At 27.8% G+C, this 14,692-nt stretch overlaps 1 pseudogene; it reads left to right on the top strand.

The window, feature by feature from the left end:
* The first annotated feature begins 3,695 nt into the window (after positions 1-3,695).
* LOC114130441 (inhibitor of growth protein 4-like) lies at positions 3,696-6,150 on the top strand (annotated as a pseudogene).
* Positions 6,151-14,692: the final 8,542 nt, after the last annotated feature.

The raw sequence follows: 14,692 nt of genomic DNA, 5'->3' as shown, positions 1-14,692 counted from the left end.
ATTAATTATTTTAGTTTAGATACGAATAATTTACGACGTCACTTGTTGCAATACCTAAAATCATAATGGAATCTAATATTAGAACTATTGGGTACTTATTGGGAGAGAACGCTGTTTATGGACTTTATTTGAGTAATATCCAGAACGTACGTAGTACTATTACTGTTCTTAGAAGAATTAAAAATTACCTACGATCAACACTTTCACAAGAAAAAAACTTCTTCCTTGACGCTATTACTCATTGAAAATTATATTCTTAGAAATATAAATGGTCTGATACAATACACAATTTTTTATCAGTAAAAATACGCAAGAAAAAATTTAAATAAAGCTAAATAATAATAATTAAAATACATAAAGTATTTATTTTTGTGTTTTCATTTCCCATCTATATTATTTATTTATACGAGAAATAACAAAGTTTTGAACTTGGTTATTTATTAGGATAATGTTATTGTTATATTAATATATAATATTTAAACATAATATGCCAAATTTTTTAGTTGTTTATCATGTAAATTTATAGCTAGGTATAGAAATAGAATATTCCATGTGACATGAGTGTGATATGTAGACATGTAGTGTATGTAATAAATAATAATTTATTAAATTATATAAATTATATTTATGTAAAAGACAATTTTTACCAATGAGAGAGTAAAGAGTATGAGTATATGCAAGAGTAGATGACTAAGAGTAAGGATATATATTTTTTTTGTAAGTCAAGTGTTTGTGTAAAATTATTTGAGCGTAGAGATAAAAATTTTTTTTGCTTATTTATTTGTAAAAAAAGACGTATACTGAATTAGGGGCGTCATATTTATGTTTGTTCCCCCATGCATTACATACACGGCCCTGTGTACCTTATAAAACTGAGATTACCTTCCGAATAATACTAGGTGCTCTACTCGTATTTATATGAGTTCTCAATATCGTACAGAGGACTAGTATCATTAATATAATCAGGCTTGATTCAGAGTGGCGTGATCTCATTATATTATTAATCTTCGAAAGTATGGAAATATAATAAGTTTTTTACGCCGAGCACAGTAAAAACTCATATTTGGTGGAAATAAGTAATAACATGTTTTTCTGGCCTTTGGCCTATTGATTAAAATGCGAAAGTAAAAAGTAGATTAAAATATTAAATTAACGTTTTTTTACACTAAATAATAATATAATACAATATACGCGTGTATTGGGTTTACTACACCTAGTCAATAAATATTAGAAAATCTAAAATATAATAAAAATTAAATAAACAATAATATTTGATAATATAAACAAATATGTTTTTTTCCTAACACTAGGTAAGTTGTTGTTTAACACAATAATTGTTATAAATAATTATTATTTATTTTATAACATTCTCAAAATAGATTATAATTACACAGATTTAATTTTGATTTAATTGCTCCTAAAAAGTGAAATAATTAATATATTATTTTATAATAATAATAAAATAATAAATAAATAATTAATAACTTAAATAATTTAACCATCACAACACCACTAACCATACTTAAAATATGATCTGGTATGACCAACCGAGCCCTGTGTTCGGCATTACTAACAATACAGTTAAACAATGTATAACCATTAACCAACAAGGCTACATCAATTATAAAATATTTTAAAGTTTAAAATGTCCTTCGTTGCTCTGCATAAAATGTATAGCAAAGAAAAACAAAAGAAAAGAAACTGCAGATTATCATCAAAGCCCAATGATGATGAAATATTGTATTAGATTGAAACAACCTATTTCTTAAAATATGTATATTATTGAAATTAAAAAAAGGAAGTACCTAAGATAAAGAATATTTTATTTTATTATTATATACAAGTAGGTACTGTACTTTATTTGTATTTGATATTTATTTTAATAATTATTAATTTATAAATTGAGCAATAAAGAAATTGTTGTTTAAAAAATTTCATATATATATATTACTTATTGTTATTTACTTAACCACATATACAATTATACCTATATATTAAAAAATATTTAAATGGTATTTCTAACTAAATTCAAATATTATATATATATATATATATATATACATATCAAATTGGCGTTGAAAATATATTTAATTGATATTGGAAAAATATTTTTATAATGTTTTATAAGCAAATTATATCGGAAAAAAATATATAAATAATGTTTAAAATATGTTTTTTTAACATAATATTTTAAATGAAAAATTTGTCATTATAACATTTAAGAAATGTTTTTACCTAACTTATATATTTTTTTCTTCCTCCAAAATCAACTCGGACTCGCGTCCAACGTTAGCACGACCGGTGGAGTACAGTTATCCCAATCATGATAAGAACAGTAACATTAAACTGTACCAACCTTGAAAAAAAAATCCCTATGCACAAAAATTTTCAGTATTTGTACTTTTTAATGTTTTTAACTCGTATATTAAAAACTTTTCAAAATAAGTAATCGTACTTACTTGAATAGTTTTAAAAAGTACCATTTATAAGACCTGGATTGCGAAATTCACTTGGTTCAAATTAAAAATCTAACAGATAAAATAGTTAATGCCCATTAACTTTTCAAAAAGTTAATTTTAAATTAATTAAATTAATTTATTTCCGTAAAATATGGAGCCAATACTGATTTCTTATTTTTTCAATTTAGGTAGAAAAAAATTAACTTTTAACTGAAGGCAATTTAATTGAATTAACATAACCTGTCACATTGAACTGTGATTAACATAGTTATGTTACAGTTAATTAAACTGACCCAACCTAGTTAAATAGTACTTAAGAAAGCAATACTTTCTTAAGTACTATTTAACTATGCTTGATACACTTATCAAGCATTAATAGAATATATAATTAATAATTTCTTTACTAAAAGAAGTATGCATGAAACAAGTGTATAATATCCACTTAATCAGTATAAACAGTATGAAAATACTATCTAATACTTCATTTATTGTAATATTATTAACATAACATTATAACATATTATACATTACGTGGTCTGCATCGTCCGTGCATCATAATTTCCATAATATATAGTTACTTATGTAGTCATCATACTAATTACTAAGTCACATTTTTTGCGACTGAATGATTAATATAGGGAATGTCAAACACTCAAACGTCAATTGTGTATAGGTACTGCAGATTGTGTTAAAAGTTTATAATATATTTGGGTTATTTTGGTCTTCCGAGTACTGAATACCTACCCTGATAATCAGTAATAATGTAATAGGTATTCTGTTGTTATTGTAAATATTATTTATACTATAATTTATAATTATTAACTTATATAAATATTAAAATATTTTACAAGACGGACTGTTTCCTACACCATGAGCCCACTTAAATTCCCATCTGGAATTTTTTTTAATATTCGAGGTTGGTAACAAAACATAATCCTTATCACGTTTGGGATAACTGTACCCAACTCGGCACAACGAATCGATACAGCTGCTGCGGTTCGGCCCTTTCACTGCAGCGGTCCAATAGGAAAATTAAAATCGTTTTCCGCAGAGTTGCCAGTCACCAAGTCTGACGTATTTATACTGCAAACTTAGTGTACGTCTATTGAATATTTGTTTATACGAGCCGTGCGCGTAAACGTTTGTATACGTATTGTCATATTACATATATCATTATTCGTTCCGCATTTGTCGTGTTATCCCATTCTATTGACAGAAAAAAATTTTTAGGCACATTTTGTATTTTAACAGTTGTTTAAACACAACAAATTTCGGATCGTTGTTGTTGTTTACAAATGGGTTTTATTCATTTTTTCTACCATAATGATTATCGACTAAACCATAAATTAACAATAATGGCATCAGCACCATACATGGATCAATATCTGGAAAGTAAGCTCTCTATCGGTTTTTAATTTCGACGGAATACCAACAGAATGATATTTTAGATTTACAGAACGTTTCTTTTGAGTTAGAAAGAAACTTAACTTTGATACGAGACCTCGACTCTAGAGCTCAAGAACAGATGTGCAACATTGATGGAATGGCAGACGATTTTTTGTCAAATATCAATAACTACTCTGGAGATAAAAAGAAAGAAAAAATGACCGACAAACAACGTCGGTTTGATAAAGCAAAATATTACGCCGATGACAAGGTTCAATTGTCTATTCAAACTTAGGAATTGGTATATTGTTTTTGAGTTGTTCTCGTACCTAACCTTTAAATTGATCTACTTTATTAGATATATTTTTCAGGTGGATAAACATATACGAAAATTAGATTTAGAGTTGGCTCGTTTTGAAGCCAATATTCAAAAGAGAGCTTTCAGGACTTCAAGAAATGTAGATGAAAGTTTATAGAAACATAGGTGTTCTGAAATATATTTTATTATGATACTGATGTGTTTGACAATTTCTTTATGCATGTCACTTTCAGGTGGAAATTATACTACAAGTGAAGAAGAAACAGCTATTCACAAAACTACTCACAAAACATCTACAAAGAAACAAACTCAGAGAAGTTTGTGAACAGCTTAACTTTAGTCTTGTCTATGTTGATTTAATTGTATAATAATTATCAAAATTGTTCAGGAAAAGCAAAAACATCAGGTAAATTTAGTGGTGGTTGGCCTTAAGTCAAAATCAAAATACCTTCATTCAGTGTTGTCTCTAATCCGATAAACCCAACCAATAGTGTCGTAGCAGAGACTGATTCCGTTACCAATGTTGGTGCTGGACTTATACAATCGTTGAAAGTTTTTGACATGCCTGTTGATCCGAACGAGCCAACCTTCTATTTATGCAAAGAAGTTTCCTATGGTCAAATAATCGGCTGTGATAACCCAGATGTAAGCATTTTAATTTTAATTTAATAATTATTTATACATTCATTATTTTTAATTATTTGACCATTTATTTAATATTATTACCATTAAGTATACAAATATATATATATCAATTTTATGATTTTATTATTTTAGTGTCCTATTGCAGCGATTCTCAAACTATTTTTTTGGGGTACCACTTAGGTGTATTATTAATCAGCCATGTACTACTAATGATTTAAAATAGAGCGATCCAAATTGTACAATTAAATACTTTACTTTTTAGTTAACTACATTTATTTTAAATAATAAGGCAGTAAAATACTACAATATAATTGTTTTTATTCATTAGTTTTTTGAAATAAAAAATTAATTATAAATCACATTTTCAATGAGATCAGAATCTAAAATTTATTTTTAATTTTCCATTCTACCACTATTTGACCTTACGCGTACCACCATGCGTCTTTCACGTACCACTAGTTTGAGAACCACTGTCCTATTGAATGGTATCACTTTCCATGTGTCAAATTAAATACCAAGCCCAAAGGAAAATAGTTTTGTCCAAAATGTATTGCAGATGTGAAGAAAAAGTAACATATTTTAATTATGATATAAGATTTTTATTTTATGTATAGATTACACTTATATATATTATACATTAAATTTATATATATATGTATATGCAAGCATAGGCGTGTGCAGGGGGGATGCCGAGTATGCCATGGCATCACCTGCGAGTCTGCGGAGCCAGCTTGTTTTTTGATTTTACTTTTTAGTTAGGAGTTTATAAACTTTTTATAAACAGAAATCTGTTTAGAAATTTTGATAATTCAGGCTACGTATTTTATTTATTTAGAAGATTTGTTAGATGATTTGTATATCTGTCTTGAAAATCGATTTAATCAGAACACATAAAATTTAATTAGTGCAATTGGTCGTTTAATAGAACTAATAACTGAAGAATTTGACATAGAATTACTTTCACGGAAGTTTGTACTTAATAATGACAAATTAGATGGTGAATTAAAACTTCTACGTTCTTTGCTCGATTTTGTAGTAAAACCATCAAACAAAACAATTCATCAGTAGTTAGAAAAATTATTAACTAGTAAAAATTCTGTTAATGTAAATAAAGCGTTGAAACTTTTTACTACCATTCCTGTCACAAGTTGCTCTTGTGAAAGAGCTTTTTCTAAACTAAGTTTGATAAAAACAAAATTAAGAAGCCACATGTTGCCAGAAAGATTGGATGCAATGATGTTAATATTTCTAGAACAAGAACTAGCATCACAGATAAATTATGAAGATGTAATTGATGAGTTTAAACATTTGCATTCTTTTGCCAGAAGATTAGAATTATAATAAAGTATTAACTAAATTAAATTCATATTAATATATTAGTAATAAAATGCAAAGTTTAAATTATATTTTAACTTATATGTCAGTGTACCAGTTCTGGCCACTGTACCAGTTATGGCCAATTGCATTATTTTGTTGATTTATTAAGCATATATTAAATATCTTTGGACCAGAGTAGCTCACATTGTATGCTTTTGTACAATGTAATTTTATTTTTCCATGAATAAATGATAACATCTTATTAACTATTCGACAATATTTTTTTCAGTTACAGATTTTATAAAATCTTATCATTTTAAAGATTTTTGATAAGAAAACCACAAAATATTAATATTAATTTTCGTTATTTATTGTTAACTAATTGTAAGAAAAGTGTTTCAACATAGTAAATAAGTACTAATATTTTATGTTACACCTTACATTAAATAAATTATCAACATTAAGACGGTTTACAGTACAGTTGCCAATCAGGTACATACATTTTGTAATATTCCCAGTTGTGGCCACTCGGTGGCAACAAATGGTGATTATCTAATGTACCAGTTTTGAACATTTATTATTTTATTTATCATTTTAGGTGTGTTTTTTTAATTGTTTTTATTAAATACGACTACCTATGGGTAAAATCAAAAAATCTTTACAAAGTCAAGGTGTAAGAAGAAAGTTGTTTCAATATTCGCCTACAAAAATTCAACTGGCATTAAATGCTGTTAAAGATGGTTCTTTAAATGTACTTCAGGCCAGCAAAATGTATAAAGTCCCTAGATCTACTCTACGCAATAAATTGAGTGGAAAATCTCCAGATAGTGTCCATCAAGTCGGCCCTAAAGCAGTGTTAGGTGAAGAAACTGAGGCAAAACTGGTAAATTGGATTCTTACCGTCGCTAAAATGGGGTTTCCTATCAATAAATTAATGTTGTTGGATACCGTCGAAAAAATTGTGACTTCAGCTAAAGATAGCATAAGTACACCTTTTATAGATGGTAGACCAGGAAGAAAGTGGTTTGAAGGTTTCATGCGCCGACACAGTGAAATCAGTCAAAAGCAATCTGAATACATCAATAAAGCACGAGGCCAAATCACTGAAGCTAAAATTAGAGGTTGGTTTAAAGAGACTGAAGATTTGTTAGGTCCAGACTTAGATATATTAAAAGATCCTACAAGAGTTTTCAATTTAGATGAAACGTCATTTTATCTGTACCCAAAAGGATATTTGGTTTTGGCAGAAAAGGGTACCCATGTGTATGACACATCAGCTAAATCTGATGAGGAAAACATTACAACATTATTAACTGTAAGTGCTGCTGGTGTTATTGCCCCGCCATTAACAATATACAAATATAAAAGAATGAATCAAGAAATAGCCAATTCTGCCCCAAGCTATTGGGGCCTTGGGAAAACTGATAGTGGATGGATGACGGGAGAAGCATTTTTTGAATATTTCAGTAATGTATTTCACCCTTATTTGATAAAAAATAATGTAGAACTTCCGGTTATTGTGTTTTTAGATGGACATGCATCACATTTAACCATGCATTTGGGTGACTTTTGCAAAAGTAATAAAATTATTCTAATATGTTTATTTCCAAATACAACCCATATTTTACAGCCTTTGGACGTAGCCGTTTTTGCTCCATTAAAATCCAAGTGGAAAAGTGTTGTACGTCAATGGCGAATGGATCATGATGGTAGGGAAATAAGTAAACATAATGTACCTTCACTGCTGCATAATATTCTTGATAATGGTGATTTTCAACGATCAATTAAGTCAGGTTTTCGGGTTTGTGGACTTTACCCTTGGAACCCTGATGCAGTAGACTATACAAAATGTACTCTAAAAGACATTCCAACTGTTATAACATCTCCATCTGCTGTATTAACACATTTAGAGTACTTGGAAAAAATAATATCTCCTGACAGACTTACTGAATTTAAAGACACACTAAAGAGGAACACTGATTGGGAGGGGGATATTTCTGCATCAGAACTTTATGATGTTTGGGTAAAATGTTTTCAAAGTGAGGAAAATCAAGATCAAACAGAAGTTTGTCCAAATATATCTCTTTCTGAAAATAATTCTTTGATAAGTCCATTGCAACAGGTAGCTGTAGAACCAAACAGAACAATAATTACACCATCTACAGGCTCTATTAAAAATTTAAATGAAGTGTTGGCTGATGTTATAAAATGGCCAGAGCCTATATCAACAACAACTAGAGCTTATAATAGAGTAAAGATGCCCAGTGTTGTAACTTCAGAAAAATGGCTTGAAATAAAAAAGGCACAAGATGATGAAAAGCAGCAAAAAGTAATGAATAAACTTAATAAAAAAAATAAGACCTTGGAAAAAAAAATGTGTGTGAAGAAATACAAGAAAAAAAATGTACTGGTAGTATCCAGTGAATCTGATTGTGAAGATGAAGTGCCTTTTGCTTCGGATAGTGACGGTATTAGTTATCATGACTTAGAAGATGAATATAATATTGGTGACTTTGTCATTGTTAAGTATGAAGACGAATTTTTTCCTGGTGTAATTAATGATACAAGTCCTACATCAGCGTTAGTTAGTGTTATGGCAATGAGTGGATCAGGATGGAAATGGCCAGATGTAGACGATGAAATTTGGTATACTTATGAGAATGTAATACAACTAATCAAACCTCCTGAAGTATCAAATTCTAGAGGGATTTGTTCTGTTTCAGAAATTCTAAAATATAGAAAGTTCTAAGTTAGGTACTTATTAATAAATAATTTAAAAATTTTCCACTAAATTAATATTAAAAGAAAAAATATTTAGGTATTGCTTTATTTTGTTTTAATATTTTAATTATGATTAGTTTTATATACATTGTTATATTTTACATTTTATTCTGGTTATATTTTGTTTTATTTAGTTTGTAAAAAAGTTAACTCATTTTTAAAAACAGTGTTACCTATCCAATATTTAATTTTAGGTATTTAAATAAAAAGACTGTTATCGTTAATACCTAGGTACATATTTATACTATAATACAATTAAAGAAATGTTATTATTACCTAAATAGTGTTGTATATAATTATTATTTTAATGAGAATGGTTTATAGTAAAGTAAAAATTGTAATCTGATGTGGCCAGAAATGGTACAAAACAATAACCACAAATAGTACAATGGTGGCTAAAACTGGTGCATTTTACTTTTTAATTTTTCTTTGAAGATCAAAAATTGTTCTTATGACTTTTTGAATTAGAACTTGTATAAATAGAAAGAATATAACATGTAGCTAGGTAAATAAATATCCAAGTTTTAAAATTTTAATTTTTACTAAAGAAAAAAAATTATCACAAATTTATTTTCTCTTAAATTGGCCAGAACTGGTACACTGACCCTACTTATATAGTATATATATTTACTATTATACTATTATTCTGAGAACTTTGTAGTTATGTAATACATTTTAAAAAAAAAAAAATTCTGATGCATGTTTTTTTGAAGGGAGATACTAAAAATTGAGATATTTTTAAATATATAGGCATCCCCTGCGAAAAAAAGTCTGTGAACGTCTTTGTGTGCATGTGCATATAATATACATGACTTATTGATAATTCCAAATTGATATTTTGTATTACAAGTTACAACAAATAATTATGATATGAATTAATAAACATTTTTAGTTTTATAAAATTTTCATAGGTACATAATATTATGTATTATATTGCCTATTATTAACAAAAATCTCATCATCGATTAATATAATGTACATTGATATCAACTCATAAATAGTGTAGTAAATTTATATAATCATAAAATATATATTGTATTTTTAAAAATAAAAGTAATACCTAGTCAAATATTTTTAATTTATAAAACATAAATTCAATCTATTTTAAAATCTGAATTTAAGCTATTTAGTATGTTTGTTTGCAATGCAATGTATTTAACTCTCCAAAGCTATCCATAATTTACTCGCTAACACAATGTCATATTTGCATAATATATTAATATATAGGTAAACAAAAAACCATTATACCAATATGTTAAAATTAAATATTAATGCTTACATATGATCTCTATAAATATAGTATTGTTTCATTAGGTAGGTTAGGTTTTTTTCAACAATATTAAACTATACTTTAATTTTTTCAAAAATGTAAAACCGTACAGTACTTGAGTTTACCAAATTTATCTTTTTACATGATGTTATATGTTGCAAGAAAAATATCCCAAAATTGACAACAGAATTAATGTGTAAAAGCATTTGTAATTTTTGAAGTACAAAATCATAAAATGTTATTGTCATGTTATTCATAATGATACCTATTTAATGTAGGAAGACCACAATTCATTAAATATTTCATTCATCACAAATTAAGTACAGATAATTCCTTTAAGATTTATACATCTATTTAACATACTTTAATTATATAAATCCAACTAAAAAATACACTGTTAACGTTTCTCAAAGTATAGTAGGTACACTTGAAATAGGTTCTCGGCAATTCATATCATACTTAGTATTTACATATATAGGTATTTTTATAATATATACTATGTACATGGACATTGTACTGTTTAGTACATAAGTCTTCTAGAGTTCTAGAAACACTTTTATGTTATACAGCACAACCAATGGTTGAAGATACATATAAAGGTTAAGCTACCGACAACAACAAAATAATATAAATGTATATACAAAGATATAATACAGTTTATTGAATCAAAAACAGTATTGTATATAGGTAAATAAATACTGAGCGTCAAATCAAACATCAACATATCGTGATTATAATATATTATGCGAACGGTATAAATGCAGTTTTGTTCCCACGCGATTTTTTCGATTTCATTTCCCCCTCCACACACACGAATACGTTTTTTAAACCACTGAATACAAAAGTCTAATAGAAAAAATTCTAGCAAATCATTATTTCGGAAGTTATGTCTATCCAAAGTTTACGATTGTACGCATTTACACGTGCATGCACGAAACGCTGTAGGTACCTACTTTGTTTCCTATGTTTGTTAACTTAAAAATAGGTACCTAATTACAATTAGTTTTTACCCCGTGACCTATACGCTTGTCACATAATTGGTTCAAATTTTATATCAATTTTTTGAGTTTTAAAACAGTACCTAAGTACGATAATTAAAATCTTTTTGCAGATTTCCATTTATGATGAAAAAAAATATAAAATTTAAAAAAAAATCAATAAGTAGTTTTTTGATGTTTTTATCGTGGATATCATTGTTCCACAATACATCTAAGTAAAAGCAATAGAATCGTTCGGCGTTCGCAATTCTAATCACACCAACCGAATTTGTGAAAAAATCGTTACGAACAGATTCCGAAATACACGTACTACGCGATTACCGACAGATCGGACGTGAAAAACACGAAACAGATGAATAAAAACAAAAACACCGAGGGAAAACGATCGGACGTATTCACACACGTTAATGCTACGAACGCAAATGACGAAAAAACGTAATCGCTAGTGATTAACGTTGCCAGAAATGATTTATACGAAAACCGTAGAATCAAGTCAAAATTATCGTACAGTACTGTACAATATAAAAATACAAAAATACCGTACTAAAATTTAGTATTAAATTCTATATTACCCATAGATAATAAAGATAATAAAGATAATCTTTGTTATTGTGGTGATAGGACGGGTTGTGTCGCACTATCAGCCAGCAACTTACGCGCCTGTTGGACGCGTGTAAGTCGAACGATCTTTCGCCTGAAATAAGGACAGGATGTTCGAAAGTAATTTCGAACTCGAGTTAATTGAAAACTACGTAGACGTAAAAAGATTTAAGAGTCGCGGGTGCGACGAGTATAAAAAATATAATAACTGTTCGACGGAACTCGAAGTGTGCAAAAAAAAAGTTCGAAAAAGCGCGACGGCGGGAGTGTCTACATTAAGATTTAAGACGACTTATCAAATCAATTTTATCATTTAAATATAATAACACTATCTTTAATTAATTTATATTGCAACATAAATGTAATTTCTTATTAGTTATTATATTGTAGGTACATGGTATTAAAATAAAAATAATAAACATCAATTAAATTAGGTACCTATAGCAATATATTATTAACAGCTAATGGTCACTTTAGTCACTTAGGTTATAATAAAATAATAAAATTACAAAACAGCAGTAAATAGTGATGTTAATAACGAAGGTGCTTACAATATTAGTAGACTTGCCTGTTTCCTAACGGTGTATAAAATAATAATAATTTATGAGTGGACTGTATTTTAACTGGTTTTAAAATGAAATAATAGAAAATAATGATATGTTGCTGACTAGTATAATATAATAATGATAAATAATATGTACACAATAAATAATAATATATGGTAACAATTTAATCAATGTGGAAATTGACAATTTCAATAATAATAATAATTACAAAAAATGAACAGTGATCTTTGCTACAATAATAACATAAGCTAATAGATGCAATAGGTATCATAAAATAAAATAACGAATAATATAATATGTAGTATAATAATAATAGTGGTGCACCACCTACCTAGGTATGGTTATGGGTTGAGCAATGCCGGAATCTGTATATAGTTAAACAAGTATACAATAAGAAAAAATAACAGGTGTGATCCCGCATATGTGCTTCAACACCGCTAACCACACAACGATTAGACACGCTGTGCTCTTAACATCCACGCACCAACAATAATAAAAATATATCCCTATTTTGGAAAAATAATATAAATACAAATATAAGACAAAAAAATACCTAATATGGAACAATATTACCAATTAATGATCCTGCAGTGGACTCGACCGTGTATGACAATATAATGAGAAATATAGAAAACGTGTTTTAATAACGGTATAATTGACTTGCTAATATTCACGCTATTAACGAATAATGAAAAAACTACCTACTTGCCAGACTCGGCTACACAAGAACGTGAAATAACTTTAAACTAGAAAGTATAACAAAAACATGTGCCTTTGTCCAGACTCGGCTGCGACAAAAGTATATAAAAAAAATAACTTTAAAAGGCTTAACAGAACGTGTTGACTGCTCGGCAGTTGCAGAAAAAGAGAGCGAATTATAAAAAATTAACCGACGACTTGGACGTAGGCCGTATTCGGGACAGTGGTGCCCGAATAGCTGTAGCTGCCAAGTCCCACTGTCACAAACATAACATAATAAATTAAAAGAAAAATTATAATAGTAATTAGAGTGCTCGAGCGCGAACAAGTGAGTTAATAAAAATAAAAAATAAAATCACAACTTGTTTGAAGTATAACTTCTATTACATTAGGTAATTAAGAAATTTTCAAATGTGTTTATAATATAAATAATAACATAATAATAAAATATAGATTAATCAACAAAGTTAGGTATTATTATTCATCATCTAAAATAAAGTCATCACTCTTTTCAATCTTATCAGTCATGGTCTTTACAGGGTACAAATTGGCAGACCTCATATAGCTATACATTTCTTTTGGAGGTTAGAAGTTGTAGCAATTGCCATTTTTTTAAAATCAATTAACTAGTCATAACAGTTGCTGAAATAGTATTAGTTATCTATTTATTTCTTGATTTAGTTTTGATACGATTTACTTTCCTGAACATTCGTTAACAGCATGCGTTTGAACGTGGCAATGATATAACTGATAATGCAAATGTAGCTAATTCGGTAAATTGTTCAGACTCTATTTTTTTTATTAGAATTCAAAATTTATTGGGTTCATTTTCATTAGTTATATCTTCAGAGAGATTGTTTAAAGATAATAACCGCCATTGGTCATCAATTATTTGTAATTGAACAGTGTTCACTATCCTGGGTCATTTTTTTGCAAAGTATATAATTTAAAACATAAACATTTCTCTTTTTAGTTGAAAGTGCATCACATGGTGTAAGAATGTTGAGTAAGGGCAGAAAGGGATCTGAAAAATCATACCTTTTTTAATTTGTACACAACTAACTTTTAAAAATTCTACACACTGTGAGTAGAAGTTTGTTACAAAATTCTGTCTTCTTTTAACAATGTCTAGTGAAATATGGTTCATTATTTTTACTACTAAAGAAATATCAGAATGTTTTAAAAATTGGTTCAAACACATTGGGTCCAATTTTGGTAAAGGAGTTCTTAAAACATTTCATCTTAGCATAAAAATAATATGTAAAAATCAGAATACATTAGGGTTGTCATTTTATAAAATACCTACATTCCCTTTTTAAAACAATATTTATTCAAAAATATATAATTCCTTAAAAGTTAAATTCAACTAAGGATCAAAAATAATACGTTAACATCGAAATTCATAACGGTTATTATTTTCTAATTAACGTTCCCATTTTAAAAAGATTTTTATTCAAAAATATATACCTCCTTAAGAGTTAAATTCAATTTATGATCAAAATATTTCTTAAACATCAGAATAATTACGGTTATAATTTTATTATAAAATAATCCCGATTTTAGAATGATTTATATTCAAAAATATATAATTCCTTAAGATTTATTTTCAGCTTACGTCCAAAATAATTCATCAACCACAGAATTTATTACAG

Source organism: Aphis gossypii, unplaced genomic scaffold (assembly GCF_020184175.1).
Source record: "Aphis gossypii isolate Hap1 unplaced genomic scaffold, ASM2018417v2 Contig00943, whole genome shotgun sequence".
NCBI classification, from domain to species: domain Eukaryota; kingdom Metazoa; phylum Arthropoda; class Insecta; order Hemiptera; family Aphididae; genus Aphis; species Aphis gossypii.
The sequence above is the reverse complement of the archived record's forward strand: the minus strand, read 5'-3'. Positions and strand labels throughout refer to the sequence as shown.